The sequence below is a fragment of the Pleurodeles waltl genome, chromosome 4_1, assembly GCF_031143425.1.
Source record: "Pleurodeles waltl isolate 20211129_DDA chromosome 4_1, aPleWal1.hap1.20221129, whole genome shotgun sequence".
In the NCBI taxonomy this organism is placed as follows: Eukaryota; Metazoa; Chordata; class Amphibia; order Caudata; family Salamandridae; genus Pleurodeles; species Pleurodeles waltl.
The window spans coordinates 215,537,268-215,556,305 of NC_090442.1; positions in this window are offsets into that span (position 1 = coordinate 215,537,268).

Sequence of the window (19,038 nt, forward strand, 5' to 3'; positions counted from 1 at the left end):
AAATAGATGCAATGGTAATAAACAAGTTATAATAGCAGCTGATCACTTTAAAAACGGTAGTGTTGTAAATTCAAATGTTATTAATATTTTAAAAAATGCAAATATCTCTATTTTAAGAGTTAGTTGTCACTTCAATATGAAACAAAAGTCGACCGATCACAACGAGATTAATTTTTTCTGATAAAAAAGACTGGCAGTTTTAATTTTCCCACATTTTCCCTTAAATTTTCAGAAATGAACCGTTTATTAAACGTGTAGTGTTTTGCCTTCCACTTTATTTAACAACTTCGAGGAGGTACAGTTTGATACTTTCTCAGAACTATAGAAAGTAGGTAAGTAAATCTGTACTCAGTAATGCAGTTTTCCCAGTTGGAAAAATTGTTTTGTGACTTTGTCCCATTCTGTGTTGCAACTGATTGATAATCTGCTTTTCATCTCTAGAAATGCCTGTTTTTGGTACAGCAAATACATTAGTCCTGTATTTTATAGTGAGAGAAGCACAAAACACTTGACATTTAATGATAATAGTATAAGATGCCAAAAATGATAATGATATTTTGTTATGTTTGCTGTACAAAGCTAAACTTGTTTCGTTTGTTCATGGATTACATCCAGTTTGTTTAGTAAAGTATTTGCTGATGTTACATGCTATCATTTTAACCATGAAAACACGTAAAATATTTACAGAAAGATTAATGTCATTTTATTCAAACAGGCTTTCATTTAATTTAATAACAGCAAACAAACTTTAGTTGAACTTGTCTGTAAATACACTTATACGAATTTGATTATGTCTCATTCTGCTTTTTTAGGTTTTGTCTGGAGACAGTATTAGCTGTTTTGCCCGTCTCATGGTTTCCAAAAAAAAATCACAATAAAAATATAAACATACATACTAGGACCTTCCACCAGACCTCTTCCTCGACAGATATTTTAAAGTGTTAGTCACATTTTGCTTCTGCCCACCGCTGCATGCCAATTGACTAGCCCTCTTCATTTGTGAGTGAGTGCACTTTGCCTGCTCACCTGTCCACAACCACTTGGAAAGCACTGGAAAGCAGTGCTCTTAACTGCCAGGAAAGATGTGTTTGGGCTGCTGGGAAACTTTATTTTAATTGTATGTTTTATATGTTTGCCAATTTGCTCTTGCATATTGTACTTTTCTAAAAAAAGAAATCAACAAGGAAATAAATAAATCTCATGCTTGCCAAGACTAGATCTTCTGGCTTTACCAATGCCTGTTTTAGATTTTGGGCCTGCTCTGAGTAAGTCGATGTAGAATTCTTTGCCTTTCCCTACCCACACGCTTCAAGAAGGCCACAAGCAGTCTGAATGCCGCACAGTGGCACCTCAATAAGAACAACTTCACTGGCTCTTGACCTGTACTATCTTGGCATGTCATGAAGCAGAATGTCCACACCATACAATCATTTGCTCCTACCTGAATGACTTGTCCTTTCAGGTTTTCAGTATTACTTGCTTTACAAATTGACCCGCTAACGTTCCTTGAGTGTAAATGGATATAACCAATGCTAATTGTAGAAATGCCCACCTTTAATCAGCATTTCCGCATTATCAGCAATCATCAATCGTTTACACTCAAACTTCACAATCCCTTGAAAAGGGCTCAAAGAGATAGCATTGCACTTGCAAGCAGTAGTTGCAATGGTGCTTGGAACATGGACTTAGGCTGTAGACAAAGTTTCTGTCCTGTGCCCGTACCTTACCTGGCACTGCCAGAAGTGGTGCCCATCGGACTAGAGGGGCACAGGAACTCTCCTAGTGAGTGATGGGTAGTACTGATTTTAAGGCTCGTAGACTGGGCCTGGGCTGGATGAGGCCTATAGGGGGGATAGGCAGGGGTAACTTCCCTCACAAGTTCCTACATCATTCCTTCTGAGCATATTACTGTTAGTCGAACACTCTCTAGGCACTAGCCGCTCCACTTACCACTGCCACCACTCACCAAAAGGTGTACAACATTCCACAACGCTCCTGTGCATGCAGGTCCATCCTCAAAATAACTTTAAAACCCTTTCCACCATTTTGTTTAAAATCAAACCGCATCCAGGGTAAAGCAGAAAAAGAAAAGCAGACTCCACTGAAGACAGGGCATGGGAGTGACAAAATCGTGGGATAATTTATTTGTTCTCCTGCTTAACTTCAAAGGGCTGATGAAAGTTGAGGATCAACAAAAGGAGGCATAGCAAAATAAAACAGCTAAAAACAAAAACTTTAAATATTCGAGGGGTGCGCAATTCCCCTCACTGAATTTAGAGAGCCAGTAAAGTGCTACTTTGCAGGGTTACATGGCTTGACCCAGGGATCCTGCGCCTGAGGAAGGGCAGGAGATTGGGGCCCGCAACCTAAAGGAATGCTGAAACTTCTCTACAGTCTTGCTGCAGTGCGAGAGTGCTCCATGGGATGGGCACAGCCTCCTTAATCTGCCATTGAAACACCACTCCCTTTCCACCCACTCACCTTTGTAAGTCATTCTGCCATCACTGCCATCCAAGCACATCATGTCACCTGCCACTAGCCATATATAGAGAAAGTCACTTGGGACTTATTTTAAGTCAGAGTAATCATCCAGTGATATGCAGACTCAGGATTTTACTTCTTCACTTACAATATAAATATTCCAGACGTGAGCAATTGCATAGAATTAAGAACCACAGAGGTATCCCGCTGCCTAACAAGTATGGTGACTTACACGCGCCAATGGGGGTTGTTCAAGGCTGTTAGCGAGGGGTTGTATTAGGTTGAGGAGTACGAGGTCTCACGCCGCACAATTAAGACAGTGACTTGTAGGCACTGATGGATGTTGTTTGAATTCCATAACTTCATTGACTGGAGATAGGATACTTCAGCATTTGAAGCATGCTTGTGCATTGTGTCCTGAGGAAACCCCTCAAAGACATTGGGGTCAAAACATCCGACAAAAATCCCCTGTATGGTTAGGAGCTGGAATGAACCAAGGGGCTGACTAATTCATAAAAGCTGCCCTTGACACTTCAAACACTTAGACGTGTATATAACCATTGGGGATTGCATAGTGTGCTGGTGTTGTAAATATTGTCTATTCTTTGTGATCACTAATACATCTATGACAAAACTTGTGCCTGTGGAGTGAGTGTTTTATTTAATATCAGTATATCAGGCATGAGGAATTAACACTGAAGAATGATTGTGGTTTAAATTAACTTTATATTGTATGTGAAGAAGCAAAATTCACAGTCCACATACTATGTATGATTACTCTGACTTAAAATAGTCCCACAAGACTTTCCCTATATAATGATTTATGTTTACCTATGTCCTATGGGCTCATTGAGTTATCATTGCTTTGGATCTACATGCCAATGTCCAGCAGCAGCAGACCCAGAAACAAGGATGGTTGGGGTATCACAACCATCACCACTGGGATGAGGTTACCCCTACAACCCTGGGTAAAGCACTCTGGGTAAGTCACAATTAGGTGAGTCTCTCTTCTTAAAGCTATGCTAGCTATGGCACAAACAAATGGCATTTCTCCAGCACAATATCTACTCGACTCATGCAGTACCAAACAACAATAAAGTTAAAAACACACCACAGTAATATTTTCAAACCAGTTTAGAAAAATCAAGACAAATAAAAAAATTGCATTGGCAGAAATACACAAAAATGATCAAAGACGTGTAAGTAGAACAAGAAATATGGATGGATAAGTCAAAAACTACCAAGAAATTACAAAGCATCATTTAAAAGTCACTGCTCACAGTTGACCAGGACTCAGGTAAAATTTCATGGCAAATGATGTGGGGCCGGATTCAGGTAGGTCACGTGGGCCACAAAGGCCAACGCTTTTTACCATGGGATTTTTTGGGGGGTCTCAAAAATCTCCAGTCTGCAGTGAAGGCGATCAGTCTCTCAAGACTGGGCTATGGAAATTCACCACTTGAAACCCACAAAAATTCATCTGGTCCCCCCTAGAAGAGTGCCCCATGTAGCTGCTCTCTTTTTCCTAGTTACAAGAAATGTGACCACATTTATTCTATCCTCTTTTCTCTTCAGAGCCTCAATATTGGAGCAAGAACACAATTTAAAAACGCCCGCATCACCGCCCTTCACAACTCCAACTCCCTCCTGTTTACTTGAGAAAGTGAACTTGTGCTCAACCAGGGGCAAGTAGTGCAAAATCCAGTGGCGGAAGGTGACGTTTTTTTAGTGACGAAAAGAACCGTCAACGATGGAGCAAACATAGCAAGTCCAGGATGGTTCGAGGGAGATAAGATGTTCTCCTCAGAGAAAATATTGAGAAACAGAAAGCAAAGTGGTGCTATTTTCAAAGGACACATTCCCACAGAAAAGTGGCTAAAGGGCATGGGGTTTTATGGTCTTTCAGAAGTAGTGCTTATGGCCCAGCGTAATACTGCAGTGTACCGCTCAGAAGCATGTTTGTGCATTGGGACAATCCAGGTGCAATATATATTGAAGAGAAACAAAAACCAACATAGTAGGACAACACAGCACAATGAGCATTGTTCGCCATTGAGGGGCCATGGATGCAGAATGGGGCCTATCCCAGGCCAGTACTAGGTAATAAGGATCTCTTGGCATGCCCATGTGCCTCAGTGACTCTTAGTGCAGTCCCCACTACACCTAGAAGGATGATGCACACCCTAAGGTCACCCATTCTTCTGCTCCATCACTAAACCATGAGTGTCTGGTCTACAGCAGCTTCTTGCTGCCTGGTGGAAACAGCAGCCTGATTCCAAATGGCACTGCAGATCACTGAGGCGGAAACAGAAATCACGGTTGTAGCCAATATCAGGATAGAACATCGGATTTTGAATAACAACAAAATCATATTTCTTTTGAAAAACGACTGGAAACACATTGCATAGATCATCCCTGTCATCTCTTGCACAACACAAATACTGACAGTTCATAACTACTTCAGGGCGGTTAGTGTCATAGTTAATTTAATTGGGACACGTATGTCCCTGTTGTAAATGCAGTACTAGTCGTGCCCTAATTTATACTTTTCAAGGAGCTTTGACACGGCATCATTAGTGTCAATATACTTAAATAAAATCCTTGATCCATTTGTTGATAGAGACACAAGAGGCGTCGTTTAAGTGTGGGACGCCCATCTTTAAGATTAGGCTTCAGTTCATGGTCGTGCCTGAGTTAATTTACACAAGAGCTCTCCATCAAGCCTTATGGCCTCTGTAATTGAAAGTTGCAGTTCAAACCTTCCTGAAGGTGGCGCTGTTAGCTGATTTACAATCACAGAATTATCTGCTGCAAACTGATAAATGGTAGATGTACTGTTTGCATTTAGTGACCTCAACGGTTTCAATTAAGGCATCTTGGCTCACCCTGCTCCCAGTTCAGTCGCTGGCAGTCTGTCTTCAAGTAAACATTGGCTGCCTACTGAATTAGCAAGTGACCTAAGATGCTAAACACATCACTAAGGGGCTTGACCATGCAGCACCCAGTGAGATCAAGGCCCAGATTTACAAAGCTGTCACACCAGGCAGCGCAGCTCCCAAACATGCTGCGCTGTGTTATGTGACAGGAAGAGAGCAAAGAAGCGCCATGTCTACAGGGAAATGGTGCTATCCTGCTCTCTCCCAATGTGGAGCGCCATGCACAAAACTTTGCAAAATAGTGCAAAGGTGTCTGAGTGAGTCTAGCATACGTTTGGCACTGGAGGAGTATTCTTCCAGTACTAAGACTAACTTTAAACGTTTTCCAGTTTGAAAGCGCTGTACAGCGCAGTACACATGCAAAGCGGGAATACTCAGGAGGAGTAAAAGCATTTCTCCTTTTTAACTTCTGCTTTCAAGTGGAATTATTGTTTGATGCTAAACCCTGTCTGTTGTGTTAGTAGATGAGGTTTGCTTAAAAAACCACAGCAACATCCGTGTACCACCCATGGGACGCCGCCTTGACACAGAGTAACGTAAAGTAGAACAAAGCAGAGATTTGCACTTCTTTGCATTACTTTTTCTTACAAATCAACAGAAATGCCATTTTGCGTTGGTTTGTAAGCCCCAAAAAGGATTTTTCAGTGGGTCTGCATTAAAAAAGTAACGCAACCCGATGCAAAATCTTCATAGATCTGGGCCTAAATGTCAACAGTGCCATTAGTGCTGTAGCTGCTGCACATGTGCATTGGAAACTAGGACCCAAGTTTAAGAAAAGTGGCGCTGCATTATAAGCAGCCCCACTTTTCTTGTGTCCATCAGCGCCCCCATAACACCTTCATGTGTGCGCTGTATTAAACATACGTCGCACCTTGGCGCAGGTTAGGGACAATAACATCAATATTTTTGATGCTACTGTAGTGCATTGCAGGATTAGCGCCAAAACTTTTGGCGCTAATGCTGCAAGGTACATAGGTTCCCATTATAAATAATGGTGTGCCCCCTTTTAACGCCTGCTCTGTGCAAGCGTTAAAAATAGCCACTAAAAATTGCACATTTTTACAGGGGAACGCCCCCCTTGCATACATTATGCCTAGAGCAGGCATAATGTGGCACAAGGGGTTACAAAGTGGTGCAATGCATGTATTGCGCCACTTTGTACATCTGGTGCAGAGAATATGGCATCATTGAGCCACAGTAGCGTCTTGAAAAATGATGCTAATGTGGGACAAGAAGGCACTAGGGCCTCTTAAATTTGGGCCTAAGAGTGAGAGAAAAGTTAGGTCCGTGTAGCTTTGTTTGGAAGACTGAAAAAATAAATTTCAAAGTCCTGCAAATTGGAGAGGGTAAGGGGGGGAGAATACCCTAACACAGAAGCCACCAGGGGCAGAATTATTTCTCCTTGAGCCTCCCTCATTTAAGCAAGAGTGGTAAGAATCAGTCCTTCTTCATCAGTGCAACAAGGATCTGTTTTTCTCTTCCTCCAGCTCGATGCAATACCCTCTTTCTTCCTAAAACTAAACTTAAATCCCTCCTATTTCAAAGACATTTTGGTTGAGAGTAATCACAATTCCATCACCCCGCCTCCTCTGATTTGACATGAATGAACTGATTTGTTATGGTATGTTATAAAGATGTGAAGAACTATCACCCAGAAGGGTATCCTGGCACTGAGCAGGTGTGAGTCCGGCCAAACCAATGGCTCAGTGGGACTACTTGAAAAGCCAGGCCTGTTATGTGTAGGAGTGATGTATGAAAAGGCTTGGTTGCAGGATCTGGTTTGCTGTATGGGGGGTATGTTTGCAAGTAGGAGTCCGGATGAGCGGAAGTCTCTGGAAGGGGTGTGAAAGCAGATGATACTGTTGAAGTATGCTGGGCCAGTTTTATGTAGTGCCTTGAAAGTGTGGATGAGGAGTTGGAATTGTGCTCTTTTGTGTGTGAGGAGCAAATAGAGCTCCTTCAGGTGTGTGGTGATGTGTGTGCGACTTGAGAGATTGAGAGTGATTCTAACCGCTGAGTTCTGATTAGTCTGCAGCTTCTGGGTGCATTTTTTGCTGATCCTGGTGCAGAGGATATTCCATAGTCCAGCTTGGTTGTGACAACGAGATGCATGATGATTTTCCAGGTGCTGATTGGGTGCCATTTGAAAATCCTCCTCAGCATCTTCAGGGTATGGAAGCATGAGACGGTGATGGCGGTCATGTTGAATTTGCTGTCAGTGATGATCATCAGGTTCCTGGGATGGGTTGTGAGGGTGGAAGTCTGCCCTAGTTCTGTTGGGCACCACGTTGAGTCCCACGGTGAAGTGCTCTTACCGAAGATCATCATTTCTGTCTTGTCAGTGTTCTGATCCAAACAGGTAGTCTTCATTCAGTGGGTGATTCAGTTATACAGGCATTGAGCTTGAGATCCGGGTAATGGGCATCTGTGAGGGAGAGAATGAGAATGAGATGTGTGTCATCGGTGTAGGAGAGGATGTTGATGTCCGGAGAGCGAATGATGCTGGCTAGAGGGAACATGTATACGATGAAGAGGATCAAGCTCAGGGAGGATCCTTAGGGAACTCCTGCACCTGCGCACCCGTCTGCATCCACTCTGTAAGTGGGGTCTGCATATTCCTGCCCCAAGTTTGCCACAATTTGAATTGTATGGGTGGTTGCTCTGACATCAGCACTTGGTAAATACAGGACACAAGTCTTTACCCCTGGCCCCCTCCCCAGCAGTACCACTAAAGTGTGTGATACTGGGGTCATGCTTGGGAACCCAACCATATGTCCCTAGGTGTCTGGCCAGCTTAGCAAACTGCAGGAAGTGAATCGCGGTAACCCTGAAGCATTCTCTGGCCTCTTCAAATGTCAGGAACCGCTCTGTTGGGTACAGGTCTCCCACAAGTCAGCACCCTCCTTCTTTCCATGCACCCAGTATCATAGCCTCTCGAATTTGGCAGAACAGCTGTAGCCAGTCTAAGGGTAAGTACCTGCTGAAGAGTGGGTGCTTCAGCACATGTCGCAGCGTCCACTCCCACACCACCACCACTTGCGCAGATACCTCTGGGTTGTTTCCGACCCTGCAACAAGTAGATTGGTAGCATACCCTCATCCATAGTGCCAGCCAATAGCCAGTGTTTCCAGTTTGGCTCATCATTGCACTACTGGGCAGCGTGTTAGAGCTGGGATGCTATGTAGTAGAGTTCCAAGTCTAGTACTTCAAACCCACCCCCTTCTCTCCTTCTCTCCAGCACCCTTACCCAGACTATCTTCCACCCCAACCCAGATTAGGGAAACCAACAGACTGTCCAACTCCCTCAAAGTCACCCTCAGTACCTGGTACAGTGTGGTTTGCAGTGCACGTAGACATTGGGGCATTTTTGCAAGAGTCAGTCTACTCATTTTTGACAGGGGGAGAGTGTTCCAGAAGACCACGGAGGCCCGGAGACCCTTCACCACTCTCTCCATATTCAGTTAGCAAAGTTGGATCACTGTCTCTGCCACCCAGACACCCAAGTAGGAGAACACTTGCTGGTCCAATGGTATCCAAATATCTGGTAAGGCAGGCGAGTGCGGGACCCCTCCTAAGGCCACACATGGGTACAGCACAGCATTTCCCTTGTTGATTCTCAGGCCAAACACCCCTTCAAAAAGGTCAAGTTCTTGGAAGAGGATTGCAACAAACTCCTCCGGACGGGTCAGGTATACTAGGGTTTCATCTGCATATAAGAAGACAATGTGTGGCTGGTCCTGCACTCTTATAGATGCTGTATTAGATGCAGCAGAATGTCAGGGGCTGAACCAACACAGAGCCTCCATCAAGTTCATGAGTAACGTGGACATTGGAACACTTCCCATTGCCACCTGTAATGTTAGAGGACTCAATGCTTTCACAAAACGATATAGGTGCATGCCTATCTCCAAAAACATGGCATCCAGGCTGCCATGCTGCAAGAGACGCACTTGACAGATGAGGAAGCAATCAAGATGAAGAGGAAATTAAGGGGGCAGATGTACTCTTTGACATGGTTCTCCTATGCAGGAGGGTCACAACATGGCTGGCCCTGGGGGTGCCCTTTCAACAACATTGTTTGCACGCGGAGATGGAGAGGTACTTTGGTTCTCCTATATGGGCTGTTGGATAGCAGGGGGATATGTCTGTTGAACGTCTACGTGCCCAAGACAGTTGGAGAGGGTGACCTCTTCGATAAGGGCCTCCCACCTCGGTGTTGCTGCTTTATGTGTGTCACCCCTTTGTGTATGAACCATCCATCCCACCTCCCCAGGTAAACACCCCTTGAACTCAAAAACAGGTGTTCACCATGTCCCACTAACACAACTGAATGATCTTCCTAAATATTATTCAACTATGAATGCACTCCTATCAAATAATCCCTTAATCAGGGGTCAGCCCCTTGGCCTCCATGTCTAGCAGGCAGGAATACTCACCATTCACAGATACCCTGGCCTCCTCCTGCATCCCTCTGTGCTACCTTTGAACTCAATGGACACGAGTATGTGGGGGCTTTGGAGTTGGCTGCATCCACAGGGCGCCATACTCATGTGATCCCTAAGTAAAGCGCACCACCCCCACTTATGTAGTCTAACAGATGCAGCACAGTTTCAGTGCCTCACATTAAAGGCTATACCGAGGGAGGCCACATCAGCCCCGGGACCTTTCAGGATGTTTTTCCTCAGGTAGGGCATTTTCCTCCCTGGATCCCACACAAACCTTCAAGGTATCTGAGCCACGAGCGTAACCTAGCCACAGTGTCCACTCCATCAGTTTAGTGGCATGTCCAGGGTCCCTCTGCGGGTGTGATCCCTGCCAACAATAACTTTCTGCATTCCATCACTAGCCTTTCACCATTGTCAGTCTATCACCCTGTTGCACATCCACTCAGGCAGTGGTGAGGTTCCATCACCATGCCCCATGGATGTCTCTCTTCTAGCCCAGTGGGTTTGTTGGTATTCGTGGGACCAGTCTCTCAGTGTTCAGCGTGCAGTCATCGCCTCTTTTCCGGATGCCTTAGAGCCAGTCCCTGAGCTCCTCAGGACTGGTAGAGAAGTGTGTGCAGCTTTCGTGGATAACTCATAGTATTGCCAGGAAAAGAAACATGTCGCAGATATTCACCTATCTCGTTTTCTGTTTCACTGCCAAGAAGGATTTTCGCTCAAGTTGAACTTTTTTAGTGTACTCCGGGAAAATACAGATGTTCTGTGCCTCGCATCGGAGCTCTCGCTGAGTTCTGGCCTATTTCAGGATGCAGCCTCTATCCTTGTAGTTAACGATTCGCTCAATGATTGCTCTGGATAGCCCCCGGGCGGGGGCCTGGGCACGGTGGGCTCTCTCAGTGATGAATACCAGTGTGAGTAGGCCTGGGCTGGGTCCTAAGCCAATCCTTCAGGAATGACTCTGGCATTGCGCACTCCACTCTTGAAAAAACAACGAACCGGAGGTTACATCGCTGGGCCTGACCCGCTGCCTCTTCCAGGCATGTGTCCAAGCATGTTGTCTGTCTGCGAGGTTGTGGACAGTTGTCCTCAGTGCCCCCAGCTCTGCTGTTATGGCCATCACATTATGCTCCGTATCCAGTGAGCGTCAATTTACTTTAGCGAGATCAGCGGACAGTAAGTTGACATCTATGGAGACTGCATCCATTTTCTGCTCCAGCATGTGTCTCATTGGGATCTAGGCCTTGGATGTGTTCTTATGCTGTGGGGGCTGAGTTTTGCCCCCCCCCTCCTCGTATTCCATGCCGGGCCTCATACAGCTTCCATGTAATGATCCATTTTCATTTGTTGTCCAGTGCGGGGGCGATCTGTCACAGCCCTCATCTCTTTGGTGATTCAGTGGTCTGGAGGGTGGGTATCAAGGCCCCCCTATATCTAACAGCTGCACTTCTCAGCAGGGGTCATGCAGCCTGTCTCGAATCTCTCCCATGCCACTCTTTCCTTCTCGTAGTCCTTCCGGTGAAGTTGGCTGTTTGTGGGGCTTGAATGAAAGGTGCTCAAAGTTGTAGGGTAAAGTGTCCATGGAAGTGGTGTAGCTTAGAGGGTGTCTGTGAAGTCTGTCCAGCCTGGTGTTTTTGTAGCTAGGTGGGATGTCTGTGGCGATGTCAGGTGCCAATATGGGGGTTCAGCCAGGTTTCAGTGAGGAAAAAGTTGGTCCGGGGCATTGTTGTGCAGCAGGTCCTAGGTCTCTGTGGTATGTTTGGTAAGTTAACAGGTATTGAGGAGCATGCATTTGAGTGTGGATTGTTGTGTGGTTGGTCGCAGGACTGTGTGATTCTGAGAGAGCGGAGTGTTGGGTGCTGTTGGTGCAGATATTTTGAATGTTGTGGAAAGGTAAGTGTATGAAAACTTGCAGAAAGCACAGGATAACACTCCCTTGGTGTGTGTGGCAAGGCAGCCGTATAGGGAGCAGTGGCTGGTATTGAGGGGATGGACGGTCTGAGTGGGGTAGCAGCAGGAGAGTGTAGGACCGGGTGCAGGGCTTCGGCCTGGTGCAGAAGGGTGCAGACAGGCTAGCCTTTGGTGCACATTTGGTCACTAGTGGCTCATCAGCTGCACGAGTACGCACTGTGGCCACCATTAAGTAGGTTCCGGGAGAAGGGAGGAGTGATACAATTTCTTTCTGTGCAGATGGAGGATGGGAAGTCCAGTGGTGTTACTTCCTGTGCAGATGGATGATGGGCAATCCAGTGATGCTACTTCCTGTGCAGATGGATGAAGGAAAATACACTGATGCTACTTCCTGTGCAGATGGATGATGGGAAATCCAGTGATGCTACTTCCTGTGAAGATGGATGAAGGAAAATTATATGATATCTACTCTTTTTATGGATTGATTGTTATTCATACCTCAACTCCTGTTGTCTTGTAAAGCTCTCTAATTTCCTTGTGCCAGTTGTGCACAGATAGACGAAGGAACTTAGCCTTCTTGTCTGGCTTCTTCCTTTATAGACAGTTTTAGTGGGAAACCAGAAATAAAGCAGTTTTTTTAATGCAGCCCATTTTCCTTGAAGGAAAACGGGCTGCATTTCAAAAACAAAAATGAAAAGACTTCTTTTCATTTTTACATTGCAGGCAGTGGTCCGTGGGACCACTGTCTGCTTCTAAAAAATATTTTCGCGACCACTCACATTTACGAATGGGTTAGCACCAATTTGAAACTGGTGCTAACTGCGATTGTTTTGTGACCACATTCATGGTCACAAAACAATTATACATTACACTGCAGCTTTCAATTAGGAAGGGAACGCCCCTTCCCAATTGCAACTCGCAAACCTATTTTGCGATTTGGTAAATAGCTTACTGAATCACAAAATAGGGGTTGTACATCCCAAAATACTTTTTTCTTGTCGCAAACGGCACGATTCTGCAAATTGGGCTGTTTGCGACAAGAAAAAAGCTACATACATCTGGCCCCAGGACACATGTAAACTGGGACAAGCCACCCTACTATCTTCTACACTGTCTTCACTGGTAGACATCCATTGCCCACCACTCCAATGCAATGAAACCATGAAATAGCCAACACTGACTATACAAAACAAATGACATAACATTTCGATGCAGTATTTCATATTAAGAGGCATGTGGAGGGGGGCGTGGCCAAAATGGCGACCGGGATTGTCGCATAGTTCGTAGCTCTGATCCCGGCCCGTGTCAAATATCCTCTAACAGGCGCCCGCACCACTGTTCGTGCGAGACGCCGTATGCTCTACCTGAGATGCCGGCGCTGTTCTGACTGGATCCGACCGCGCCGTTCCGTGTGCCGCGGGGTTGGCTGCGGTCCTGGGTGCGGCCGCCGAGGCCCGTGGAGCCTGGACCTTTCCTGCCGGGGCCGACGCAATGCGGCACCTTTAGTGCCGAGGCAGCTGCGTCGCGGGACACGGACGGGTTCCCGACGCGCTGGGATTTGACCCGTCTCCCGGGGCGGGGAGGCGGGCGCCGACGAAGGTGAGGAGGCGCTTGATCCCCTGCTCCGAGACCACGCGCCTGGGGCCGCGTTCGACCCGATGCGCTCGGCCCAATACGGCCATACTCCCGTGTGAAGCCGGCTGGCTCCACTTGCTCCACATGACAGGTACCGCTGGGACGTGTGGCCACCATTGAGACTCGGGGGTGCCGTGCGGGCTGGAGCTGCGTTCCCCGCGAGAGGGGTGGGGATCCCACTGGCTGCCCTTGAATCTTGGCTCTACACCCCCAAAAAATCAGATGGCATTGAACAGGCGTTTCTTTGCGCAGTAAGCCTGGGCTAACAAATAACCAAGTACTAAGGAGGAGAGACAATTGGGAAAGCAAATAAATAACAATTTAAAAAAAAAAAAAAAAAAAAAGAAACAAGAAGAGTTGGGACCACCAAAGTTCAAGTAAATTGAGCCCTACCAATCCCAGCTTCCAAGCAGCAACACAGCAATAAAACGGACCCCTTCAGAAAATAATACGTATAACAGGGCACTACAGTATATCCTCCTGCGGCACTGCACCGGCGGCGCTAATCGAGCCGCAGCGTTTCCAGCAGGGCTCTCACCAGACATAAAAGCCCTAAGGCTCTCCACTACAAAGAGGATACACCACACAAACAAAGTATTGCTACCTTATCTTCACTACTCCAGACAGTGCTGCTGACCCCAAGTTAGGGGCCCTGCTTCTTTGCAAACAACACGAAATCCTGACGGACACGGTGCCCTAGAACCCGTAAGCGGTATAACTTCTTTGCCTGATACGTAGCAAGATTTCTATTTTTCAGGAACAAGCCTCAGCAGTCCTAATCAATCGAAGCCACTTCAAAAACAATAGTTAACAGCAATACCGTCACGTAAATAATCAATGGGCAAACCAAAGACCCCACGCGTACCTTCTGGGAATATGGATTCTGATGCCCCACCCCCACCTGCGGAGGCCTCGACCACGCAACAAGCACTACAAAAGATGGAAATAACACTCCAAACGCACACAACGCAATTTGAAAAGATTTTACAAGCCATACTGGACACCAAAATTACTCTGGAAGCAAAAATAGGTTCGGTAATCGAAGACGTTAACATATTGCGTGCAGACCAACATACGCTAGCTGAAAAGGTCGCAGGCTTGGAAGCAGACACGTCACACCTCTCACCAGCGATAACCAAACTCCAGTCGCAAATGGGAGCTGTAACAGCTGAACTAGGGATACTGAGGCGCAAAGCTGAAGAAGCAGAAGGAAGGTCAAGACGTAATAATATCCGCTTCGTGGGCTTTCCTGAGCGCGTTGAGGACCCATGCGCAGAACTGTTCATTGAGCAATGGCTAATAGAAACAGTACTGAAGGACAATGTCCCGAAATTCTTTTCAATAGAACGCGCCCACAGGGTTCCCGGAAAACCCCCACCACCTGGCACTCAGCCTCGCCCACTAATAACAAGACTCCTCAACTACCGTGACAGGGACCTCGTACTGCAGCTGTTCCGAAAAGCAGGCCCAATGCGCTTTGAAGGGGCAATCATATCGGCCTATCCAGACTTTACAGCAGAGGTACAGAAAAAGCGTAACTCATTTTTTCGGGTCAAAGAGCGACTAAGAGACCACAATATCAAATACGCTCTGTTGTTCCCGGCCAAACTTCGAATACAGGACGACACCCGCACTTTCTTTTTCACCTCACCAGAAGATGCATGGACTTGGCTACATGCCAAGGGACTCGCTGGCTCTCCCAATATAAGAAATTCCAAAGATAAAAATCACCCTCCTAGCGGCAAACGCAAACCCAGCAGGCAACCAGACACTAGACCTACTCCTGAACAGTCTCGCGTGGAACGCTCTCTATTATTGCAAACCACATCCCTTTTCGCCAATGCATCCCCGGGGTCTGTATCGACGCACTCGGGATTAGAATCCGAGCTTGGGATACTCTCTGACTCTACAGACTCCGCCTGCGCCCCCAACCTCACTCCACGAACAGCAGACGACATCTGCTAATATATACCAATCTCGGACACAACGGCACACGACATCCTACAGAAGTAGTCACTAATCGTCTACTACGCTGACCTCATCTCCGCCGCACTGCTGCCCCCGACCGCAGCAAAAGACTCATGGCTGGTCCCAGAAAGTAGCAGCTTCAACAAGAACATAACGGGTCGGAACCAGCATTGATTTGAACTTATTTACTTGAAACACCCCCGCACCATATGGAACGTTCTATCTGGTTGGCAAGTATTGTATCGTTAACGCCCTTGCCACAACCACAGTTACTGTTGGATATAGTTAATGTTATTGTTTTAATTAGCAGAATCATATCTATGAGGCTTAATTTAGATTATAGTATTCGTAGTAAAAGCTGTTTGATTGCTAATGATAAGTACATACTAGGCAGCTGCAGTATAAATTGGCCAAGCATAATGGGCGTGAAATACACTATAGTTGTAAAAGGAGTGGGCCCACCAAACCCACAAAATCTAGACATACAAGTACAAAAGCTCCATGGCAACCCAAAGACAACAGTATAACCCGCAATATAAAATACTCACATGGAATATAAGGGGCATGGCATCCCCGCGTAAACGACAACAGATCCACGCATACCTCATGAGACATCAAATACATTTTGCCATGTTACAGGAGACACACCTGGCTAAGTCCTCTTTGGAGAACACAAAAGTAAAATGGAAAGGGCAATTATACGGTACCATTTTTTCAACATATGCTAGGGGAGCGGCGATCTGGATAGCCCCCGGGGTCCCTTATGTTACGTCCCGCATACAATGTGACCCAGATGGCCGATATGTCCTTTTGGAAGGTGCCCTAGACGGGGAACCCATGGCATTAGCATCAATATATACCCCCAATTCAAATCAATGGGAATTCCTACAGACACTTAACAGTAGTAAACTTAATGATCCGGAGATGGATACTATTTGGGGCGGTGACTTTAATTGCGTATTAGACATTCACAGAGATCGCTCTATCCCTCCGTTAGATAATACCCTAGCTAAACGTGCTTCACTCGAACTTGCAGAGTGGGCCTCCAACAATAGGCTAAGAGACATTTGGAGAACTGCCCACCCCACACACCGTGAATATTCTTTCTACTCCCCTGTGCATAAATTGCACACTAGAATAGATATGATGTTTGCGTCAAAAGATATAATCCCAAAAATAACCACATCAGGCTACCTGGCTCGCACCATATCTGATCATAATCCGCTTCAAGCTACCCTGAGAACGGGCCGCACACACACGTGCATTCCCACATGGCGTCTACAACCAGATGCCCTCATAGATCCCCCTTATCATGCTGAACTAGCTAAGTGCTTATCGGATTACTTTGCTTTAAATAAAAACACAACAACAGCGCGCGCCACGGAATGGGACGCTCATAAAGTGGTTATACGCGGCCACTGCCTTGCAGCCTCGCTGGGGGTCAAAAGAATGCTTAATAAGGAATTACTAGAGATAGAATTAAAAATGTGCAGGGCAGAGACCGAGACCATCACTAGCGGGTCCTCGCTTGAGACACTACATTCGCTGAAATCTGACTACAAAGAAGCGGATGACAGGCTCAGCAGACATGATTTTAGACATTTTAAAACCCGTCAACACGCAGAAGGTGATAGATCGGGCAAGCTATTGGCATGGTTGGTCCGTCAACCATTACAGTCCTCAACCATAGGCGCGATAAGAACACACTCAGGGGAAGTGATTAACACACAAGCCGGAATCAATGAGTCCTTTCATATGTATTATCGTTCCCTATATCAGCCCACTCACCCTCCAAATGAACAACTTCTTTCTGAACTCCTCTCACTGATTCCCCAAAATACGAATATCATTGACAACGCAGCCTTACTGGACGGTCCCATCACTATCGAAGAACTACGCTTAGCTCTTTCTCAAATGGCGCGCGGCAAAACTCCTGGCTCAGACGGACTACCAACGGAATATTACAGTTCACTATCTGCTCATCTCCTGCCGCCCCTGACCGAGGTATTTAACGAGGCACGTAATAGAAAGCAGCTGCCAGACTCCATGCGCGAAGCATTGATAGTGGTGCTACCAAAACCAGGACGCGATCCACTTGATGTCAAATCCTATAGACCACTCTCCCTATTAAACACTGACTGTAAACTCCTGGGGAAAATTCTAGCAAATAGGCTACTCCCTTATTTATCAGACTTAATTCATCATGATCAATCTGGATTTGTACCAGGGAGGAACACTTTTTTAAATATAAGACGCCTAATACGTATATTACACAGTACCACAGAAACTGAGGCAGTGGCTGTGGCATTGGACATAGAGAAGGCATTTGATACGCTCGGATGGGAATATCTCTTCCGCACTCTGAAGGCGTTCGGCTTTCAAAGCGGTTTCATTAACTGGATTGCCACTCTATACACTAAACCAATAGCTCGCGTCAAAACGGGCCAAATGATATCAGACGCGTTCCCCATCGGCAGAGGCACCAGACAAGGTTGCCCCTTATCCCCTTTATTATTTGCTATAGCTATGGAGCCATTGGCAATTAAACTTCGTAGCTGGGCAAACAGATGGGGCATCCTAGAATCCAACACATACCATATTATTTCCCTATACGCAGATGATGCTCTAATATATTTGCGTAACTATACCTCCTCCCTCGCAGAAGTTATACAAATCCTGGATAACTTCGCTTTATCATCTGGTTTATGTGTTAACTGGGCGAAATCATGTATTTTCCCGCTCACTCGTATACCTACGGAACAGCAATCGGTATTACCACTACATCAACTGACATGGGCATATCAGACTTTTAAATATCTGGGGATTCAGGTTTACCACTCTATGACAGACCTGCGCGAGGGCAATCTCGATAGGCTGCTACGCTCAACTCGGGGATCCATGGCATTTTGGAGTTCCCTCCCACTATCACCCATGGGCCGCACAGCCATAGCAAAAATGTTAATATTACCCAGATTTTTATACTATTTTACAGCGCTCCCATTATCCCTGCCACGTTCATTCTTTCATAAACTACACTCTCTGCTGACTGATTTGCTGTGGGGCAGAGACAGACGAAGAGTAGCTCTAGCCATTACACAATATCCACAGGAGGAAGGCGGACTCGGTATGCCGAACTTTGAATTATACTACGCAGCAGCCCAACTCCAATGGGTAGCCACGTGGCTTAGCGACCCACCCACCCCAGAGTGTACAGCGATAATGTCTTGTGTGGCACCACAAACGATACTGTCATCACTTATGTCCAAACCTCCTTACCCATCTAACAGAAATCCCCTAGTAATAACAGCCAGAAACTGCTGGCGGAGATATGTCCAGGGCAAAACCTTAACTCCCCCTTATTCACCTGTAATACCTTTGGCTCAGGTACCAGGTGTCCGAGCTCTTTCCCATCACCATGATATACGGATAACCAAGACACTGAACATGGGAGACTTGTACTCGAACTCTAAAGCAAGCACTTTCGCAGAGCTCGTGACTGCTGGTATCATGCAACCTGGGGCCTTCTTAACATTTAATGCCATTAACAAACTTCTACAAAACTTTTGGGGGAGCAACCCAAACGAGCCTGATGAATCCCCCCTACTCACCTCATTACTCACTATAGGAAACATTAAGGGCTGCATTACTAAATTATATAAAATACT